The sequence below is a fragment of the Thunnus maccoyii genome, chromosome 2, assembly GCF_910596095.1.
Source record: "Thunnus maccoyii chromosome 2, fThuMac1.1, whole genome shotgun sequence".
In the NCBI taxonomy this organism is placed as follows: Eukaryota; Metazoa; Chordata; class Actinopteri; order Scombriformes; family Scombridae; genus Thunnus; species Thunnus maccoyii.
Window position 1 is genome coordinate 28,322,753 of NC_056534.1, and position 8,620 is coordinate 28,331,372.

The 8,620-nt window shown below is 38.5% G+C and overlaps 1 long non-coding RNA gene across 1 annotated transcript; it reads left to right on the forward strand.

The window, feature by feature from the left end:
- The first annotated feature begins 636 nt into the window (after positions 1-636).
- Positions 637-7,596, forward strand: LOC121885417. Its single transcript, XR_006092552.1, has 4 exons — positions 637-697; positions 2,095-2,213; positions 5,457-5,554; positions 6,955-7,596. It is a non-coding gene; the product is annotated as an uncharacterized LOC121885417 (long non-coding RNA).
- The last annotated feature ends 1,024 nt before the right edge of the window (positions 7,597-8,620 follow it).

Below are 8,620 nucleotides of genomic sequence, written 5' to 3' on the forward strand. Positions count from 1 at the left end.
AATGCTGACATGCCAAATGTAATCAAATGAGTTCATTGAGCATGTGCCTCGCTGGTATCATGTTGATTTGGAATAGTGGCTGTGCAAATACGGTGCAGGCTTCATGGTATAAGGCTGCTTGTAACCTGTGTCCATCTCTTGCTCTGCTTTTCCTTGTTTGTGCATTTTTAATTAGAAATCAAGGTTTTGAATAATGAGCCCTGTAATGGTACTTTGACCCACACGGCTGCCTCTGCTTCGTGAAGGAAACTTGGTGGTAAACGCAGCTATACTTAATTGCATGGCAAATACTCACTTTAATTGAATGCCAATTAGTCGCATCTGTCAACTTAAAGAGGTCTGGCAATAAGCACTTTGGTATGAGTTCAGAATACGTGAGACAGAACCAGACAGGTTTTTTAAAAGCTGACAGCCACAGGAAACACAAAAATGTGTTGTTGTTTTTTTTCTTTTTGTCCAAGGTTTATCAAGATAATCTTTTAGTTATCGTTTCATATTTGTCATGGAAAAAAATATGTAAACAATATTTTTCATTTTGCTTTTCAGTGACAAAATTTATAGCACTCACTCAGCCTCAAACCCACAGAGAACCTGTGAGATGCAACGAGGGGAGATGTGACTGTGGCAGAGGGGTGTGGTGCATCTGTCTGGGCTGGCATGCAGCTGTAGCTGGCTGGTGCTGCAGTCGCAGCTGCAGGTAATTGGGTCGTCAGCACTAATGTCTGTTTATCTGTTCTGTAGTGAAGCTGGCGTGGCTCTCTGCTGGTGTCTTCACACACTGCCAGAACGTTCTCTGGATCGCTCTCTGCTTCATGGTGTACCATTCACAGTTAGTCTCAGTGTACAGTACACTATATACAGGACAGCTACATTCTCCTGGTGATCCCACCTATATTTTGGACTGCATTGTTCAGATGACCATCTGCCTGTCTTATAACTAGCCTGCATATGTGCCCCAGTCATGTGGATTTGTTTGCCTGGTCTGCCTGCCAACTCATTGCCATCTATACTAACCAATTAAAGATGACATCTATTCTGCCTCCTAAGTCTGCTTTTGGGCACCAGATCTGTGTGATCCAATGTAGAACAGAACAAGAGAGTGATTAAAAAATGACACAGAGAGACAACTGATCATTGTTATGTTCAATAGGTTTCCAAAAGCTTCTTTTTTTGTTTTTCTGCTGCAGCATACAAAACAGAAGAAAAAAAGCATGACACAGACACCAGTAAAACACAGGTGAAAAGCCTCCTGTGTAGACAAGCTGTAACAGTCAGACAATAACCTGTGACACACACAACACATGAATAACCACAGACTTTGAACAAGAATGCTTTCTAGCTTGTAGCTATGATTTTTCACTACGAAAAAGACTTGTAATTTCTGTTGGACCATCGATTCTACTCATTTAAACCTATTCTTCTTGTGTCACTGCGGCAAACTGTCCACTCTCCGAGATGCTGAATCTGGAGACAACAATTCCAGTCATAGAGACTTTATCTGTACAAGGTTTCTTACATAGTCCCCAGTTGCTGCTGTTGTCAGCTACTGTGTTTATCTGAAGGATTGTATTAGTTCAAGCCTTCTTTTCACATCCCCTGCAAATAATAAGGTTGTGAATTTTCTTTCTTCTGCCAAATGGAGATTCCGCACAAGCTTCAATCACACACCAAGATGTCAATTTCTTGAGAGTTACATGTGAATAATTCTACCGTGGGCAGCCTGGTTATGAAGATTGAATACACATCTTGTGCTTTATAATATATGGAGTTCTGTGCTGTGTTGCTCTGTTGAGAAGAGGAAAGTAGGAAGGTAGATTAGTGTGTCCACGTGTCCCAGAAGAGGACAGCCAGAAAGATGTTTTAAAGCTTTTCTCATTAGCTTCAACATTTCCTTCTCACTGACAGGTGTGTGTGCGTGCGTGTGTGTATGTGTGTGTGTGTGTGTGTGTGTGTGTGTGAGAGAGAGAGAGAGAGAGAGAGAGAGCTTTCTTCTCCCTCACTGGCAGCTATTGATTGAGACTCTGGAGCTGAGAAACAAGATATCACACAGCAACCAATCTCAGTTTGGATTATGTCATATCTCTCTCTCTCTAGCTTTTCCCTCCAGTACACCTCAACTCTGGATTCCCTTCATTCAAGTGGACAGATGGTCAAGGTGGAGAGAAACTCACCACACATCCCAAGATACATGGGCGCAGATTTGCGTGTGGATGGTAGGGACATGCCCCTACCACTATCAAAGTGTTCTGGATTGTCCCTAACAATATTTTTACCCATTTCAAACAATCTAGCCGTTTTAATTCCACGTAATGTTAAAGGTGCAATATGTAAGAATCAGAAATTCCTTCTCATTAATGACATCGGTGGCTGTTAAGTGAGCTGCAGTCAGCATCCTACACCCAAAGGACTACAATGGTAATAAGCTCTTGGGCTTTATTGTGTTTTATCCCTTTGACAACTACTGTACAAATATATGATGCCTCCTGGTTGAGGCTGTGCATATATTATGTATTTAGTTATATATGTTGTATATCTTTTATATTGTCAATAAAGAATTTCAATCAGTCAATCAATCCTGTTGCTCACGCACGTGCTCGCACTGTCAGTGTGAGTGCGCAGAGGTGCTAACATTAGCCAACTAAAACCACAATATCAGAATATAGTTCACATGCTTTGCAGTAATGTTAGCTTACTTTGTGTTGAACTCAGTCCACAGGCTGTTATAGACAACTGAGAAAGTTGAGGAAGGTCTCATTTTATTATTTCATCACATTCTGTTGAATTCAATTCTTACATGATGCACCTTTAACAGTAAGATCTCTGCAGAGTTGCCAGGTTTGTATGTTTCCTGCAAAAAAGTGTGCTATTATGATAAAGAGTGAAAGAGCAGGATATGGGGAATACTCCACCTGATGATCTGGCAACACTCAACTTCAAGCTGTATGCATTGTTGACTAGCAGCAGCCTGGTAACAGCAGCAGTAGTGGAGTTAGTGAAGTGGAGAATCTGAAGTGGTTAGTATTTATAGTTTAAACACTCCAAACAACACAGAGTTGTAAACGACCTCACTGGACAAAATTAAAATCATTCAATATTATATTTAATTTCAGGTGTTCGGTGTTGTTAGCTAATTTGTGATTGTTATTAATTAAACAACTTTATTACTGTTGGTGAAAATTCCTCCCAAAAGCAAATTAAGACGTGATCCTTTTTTAAAGAACCAAAGTGTCAGTAACAGTTGAGCTTAGTTAATAATTAGTTCTGTCATCAATCCAAGCATTAATCTTTGAAATTAGTACGACAGATATACACTTCCCAGTAAATCTCTACAAATCATTTTTTTTAGACACTGCCAATTATACAGAGGGGTTCTAAACTTTGTTCACTTCAAGGACTTTTCAGAAGTGTAAAGGCAAATTTAACTTTGGTAGAATGTTGACAGGTGTAGTTAACATACCTTTGTAACGTGACGAATAACCAAAATTGGCTGCTCTATACACTCTATGCTCTTTTGGTCCTGTCTAAAAGTTGTACTTGTTTTCAGTAGTTCTGGCTTAGATGCACCTCTCATAGCAAACCAGCCTCTACCCTGCAGCAAGGGCCACATCAGTTTGTTTGGTTTGACATATTTTGGGTAGTTTGCATTATTTGCATGCCCCTTTTTATTTCATTTGCATGTAAAGGCACTGAGCAATTTGCACGTAAAGATGCAACCAATCAAGCACCAACCGTATAAGCGCATCACTGGACAAGCAATGACTGTCCATACTTGCAGACAGTAAGGCATTGAGCTAAATGCTAATGCTAGTATGGCAACATAACACAACAATGACAATGCTAACATGCCGATGTTTAGCAGGTATAATGTTTACCATGTTCATTAGCTTGTAGACAAAGTACAACTGACACTGATGGGAATTTCTTGAGTTGTGCAGGAATTTCATCATATAAGCAGTTAAAGTATCACTTAAGTTACTGCATTTAACCCTGAGGGAACATGAATATCTGTGCCAAATTTCATGGTAATCCATTCCATAGTAAATGAGACATTTTATGGTGGCGCTAGAGAAGTTTGTGCCAATCCATCTCATAGATATTAAGCTATTTCTCTGGATAAGTAAGACATGCTGGTGGCACTACAGGAAAAGTCAGAGGACCACCAAATTTGGTAGGATTCATAACCTTTGTTGACATGAAATTCTAACATTTCATGGCAGTCCATCTAATAATTGTTGAGATATTTAATTCTGGACCAAATTGGGGGACTGACAGACCCAACATCACCATCCCTAAAGCCACATCGCTATCATAATTTCATAAAAAAAATGTTTAGGGTACTTTTGTGAAGGGCATAAACCAATGTTTCCCAACCTTTTAGGCCTCCTCCCCAAGGGACCCAATGGCATAAACTACATGGCAATCCGTCAAAATACACACAGTGATGCAGATTTACTAAACAATGTTTTTTATTTTAAATTATTTAGAGGATTGAGCAGCCTTGATTGCCATTAGTGTTTTCTAGAGTCTGGTAGCTTGATTTACACACTTGATAAGTTGATGGGATGACATTTGATGAACTGCAGTGGCATTATTAGTCCAATGTGAGTCATGTCACGCATCAGTGCATTAGACATCACATGCTGTCTGTAGCTTTATATACATGCAGGTATGCAGAATGTATTGACTTCTACTGACTTCTGTAAGAAAACTTTGTTAGAGGAATATCCTCAGGTAACTTGAGTGCACAATAGACAGTACAGATACAGTATATTATGCACCAACATTAAAAAAAAAAGTTAGAATTAGTGCTGAGAGTACAAAGGCTCACCGTCATTAGGTATGCTATATGATGTAAATAACATGCCTTACATGAAAAGAGATGTCATTTCATGAACAATTCACAATATAAATAATTCATAACGTACTATTTCCTGCAGGCTTTTGTGCACTAGACAGTGTAGCCTTTTTATGTTGCTCAAAAGTGAAACGTTGAATGAAATACCATGATATAACGTACAGAATATGAAACACAAGATCCAGATATGTACAAGATGGATGTGATTTCATTACATATTCAGTTGTCTTTGGGTACATAAGAAAAAAAAAGAGTGTCTCCCTGTTGCGAAGCTTATCAGAGTGATTCAGTCAGGCGGAGGAAGTTTAAAGGATCTCCTCAGGTCTTTGGTTGCTTTGTACCACATCCGTTGTGAGAGTATAAAAGACCATGCTTTGCATCAGTGTCCAGTGGCACATACTGTCTAGTAGCTGAATGGTGTGGATGGTAGAAGTGTAAAGGTGTAAGCAGTAGTGAAAATAGAACCACATGAATATTGTTTCAATTGAATATTGGATTGAAATCCACACCAGCTGCCTCTTACTGCAGTCAGAAAACACGGCATCACTCGGCTGTAAATGCTGCATGTTAAGACAAGTCCTTCATTTTTTCTTCCTTTCAGGGTCACAAGTCATGTGGGAAATAGCACGGAGGGAGCGAATGAAAGACCAACAGTGTAATTAACGAAAGGAGCTTCTCTTGTGTGCCACAGGCAAACAGGTATGAACTAATGACTCGAGAAAGCCAATAAATAAAAAAGTAGGAATGAAAAAAGGAAAAGAAGCATAAAGAGTGAAAGGTGTTATAGAAGAATAAGAGGTCAGGGTGGAGGGTAAGGTGAGTCTTGTTAATATTAATATATGTCTTTTCTTCAAAGGCTAAACCTCCCAGCCTCATCATTTGAACGCGTTTCTCACTCTTTCGCTCTGACAGGAAAGGAACAAAGATATTTTTATTTAATCAAGATCTCCTCTCTGTTTTCAGCAAAGGAGTTTTTTTCCTTAATAAGATTTTCTTGAATATTAAAAGGAAAATGAAACTATGTTAATAATATAAGGGAGCTTCCTTCTGCTCATATGTGGCAATAATTAAGTCCCTGGAGTGGCGGTGGGTGAATGTGTTTCTTTTGGACGTGCGTGGTGTGCATGTGTGTGCGTACTGTAAGCACATGTTTAATAAAGCAATGTCAGTTGTTAACTATTTTTAATGAGTTTTGTGCAGAGCTCTTCATCTTCTTAAAATCCTAATTCAACCTTCACTGTCTATCATGGCAAGATACATTTCCTGATGGGGACAGTGCAGTGCTAATTTTATGCACAACTCAGTTGCAGCAGCACCTGCAATTAATGGGAATCAATTATGTGTCCTGCACTGAGACTGAAATGGGAGGAAAGTTTTAAGATAATTGCTGTTTCAGAAGCAGAAAGTTTCCACCAGTCATAAATGGAGCATGGGATTTCTAGCCGTAAATATGCAGCCTGCACTAGCAATGCCAGCTCCAATGGCAAAAGCAAATACAGGTTCATGTTAGATTCAAGCTCAAATTAACTGTGGGCTGCTTATGGATATGCACCACACTTCCAAAATTAGGATGAAGCTGGCCATGCATAGGTAATCCTACCCTTAATTGGGGTTTGGCAGAAATGTAATATGGCACACATGGTAATGATCTGTGAGCTTGATTATGCAGACGGGGTTCAGTCACAGAGAGAACAGGATTTTACAAACAATGTGCTTTTGTGAAGTGACGGACTGATTGTTGTGGATGCCATGAGCTGTGGAATTTGGCCAAACAGATGACATTTGGACAAAAAACCGGTAAAATAAATATTACCATTTTGGATTCTTCCCAGAAGAGTACTTGAATTTCAACTATGTTAACTGTGGTAATGGGCTGATACATTAAAGGGGCCATATTATGCTTTTTGTGGTTTTCTGTTATTTATATACTATTATGATGTTGGATATCTTTATAGTACATGGTCAACAAATTCCAAAATTTGAGGTTTACATATGTAGAAATGCTCCCTGCAAAAAGCCAGGGCTTCAGTGTACTCTGAACGCTTTGTTTGCAATGGTTTTTTCTACCTTGCCTGTTTTTTCTACTTTTTTCTGCCTAGCTTCCAGGAGCTGGCTAACAGAAGCTAAAACGGCCTGCTTCTGGCAGAGGCCTAACTGAGGGGCTGCATAAAGGTTAAAAGGTCAGTATGAGTTAAATAAGGAGTTCTTTGAACTGTAAATCATGGCAAGTTATTCCAGTAGAGCCCTGGATTCAAAATATAGATCTGTAAATATGCATAATATGCCCCCCTTTAAAAATACTGCAAATGTTATCTACACTTTTTGCAGGGCAGGATCTTTAAAGACCCTGAAATCCTAGTTTCTCAATCAGATTCTTACAGTGAGTGTTGGGATCCTACATGAAAAACTTTCCGCCAAAGTTACAACAGTTTTGATTATTTTACATGAAAGATTTCTGTACTTCTGTGCTACTACTGTGATTCTGTCTGTGCTATTCTCACTGGTTTGAACTAGCTGAGGTGATGTTACATACTTTCACACACCTATCAGGATTTAGAAAAATGCAATGACAATTTTTGGCTTATGTGGTCAGCACTGTCAATCGATCTAATCAAACCACACCCTCACAGTCCTGATGAAGCAGACTGTCTGAATTTTGGACTGTAATTAATAACAACAGTGGGGTTTTTTTCCCTGAGCTTTTGGATTTTGCTAATTAAGCTTTAAATATTAAATCTTATAGAAACATTCAAAATTTGAAACCAGGTTTTCATCAGTGGCTTTACATCCTTAGATGGTTTAAGAAAGGTGAAAAAGACATGATTTTGTTTCAGAGTTAATTTTTTTTTTTTTTTTAAGTATTTTTGTAAAGATGTTGTGTGGATTTTAGCTTTAAAACATTATTAATTAAAAAAAAACAGCAACCATTAAGGGAATGTTTCTCCAAGAGTATAATTAGATCTGAGTGAGAAAACAGGACACAGACATAAAAACACTTCTGTGTGGATACGTGCATATGGCATGTTGATAACCATTTCACCAGTGTGAAGGTAAAACATCTGAAACACTTCCCCTGACAATGGGGCCACATTGCATCCACTGCTTCTAACAGTATGTCAGAAAGGAAACCTGTGGGGTTTTTTGTTTGTTTTTAACACAGAAATGAAGACCCCAACAGCTGCTATGATAACGCTTGGTTTAAAAATAATGTAGTGTCCAGTAGAAGGGTATTAATCAAAAAATAAAATGATAAAAGACAAAGGAAATTGAAGAGAAGTGTCAAAGGTGTAGCAATGAATGAATTAATGTTTTTTACTTTTTTGTTTATGGTGCCATCACAATTATTTGATTTGATCAAAAATACTGTCTTAATTACAGGTGCAAGCAAATGCTCTGTGTCTTGGTTAAACTTCCCCAAATCCAATAATAAACAGGGCAAAGCTGCTACCCAAACTCACTGCCACACTGGATGTGCATGTAATGCTAATTCTATATTACACCTTGGTCTTTGAATGTAGGTAGTGAGTTACATAGTACAGTGGCTGAGGAGGTGTAATGTAATGCAACTTTAAAACAGGTAATGGACAAAGTTAATGAAGAAAACATCTTTATATCGCATGTAGAAATAAAGACTGCAAAAAATAAAGCACAATCAAATGGAGAAACACATTGACCAATTTCAACTAACACATATGCAGTTTAAAGAAACTGGTGCAAATACAGAAAACATTGCAAGTTATATGCAACAAAACACACAACACCTCC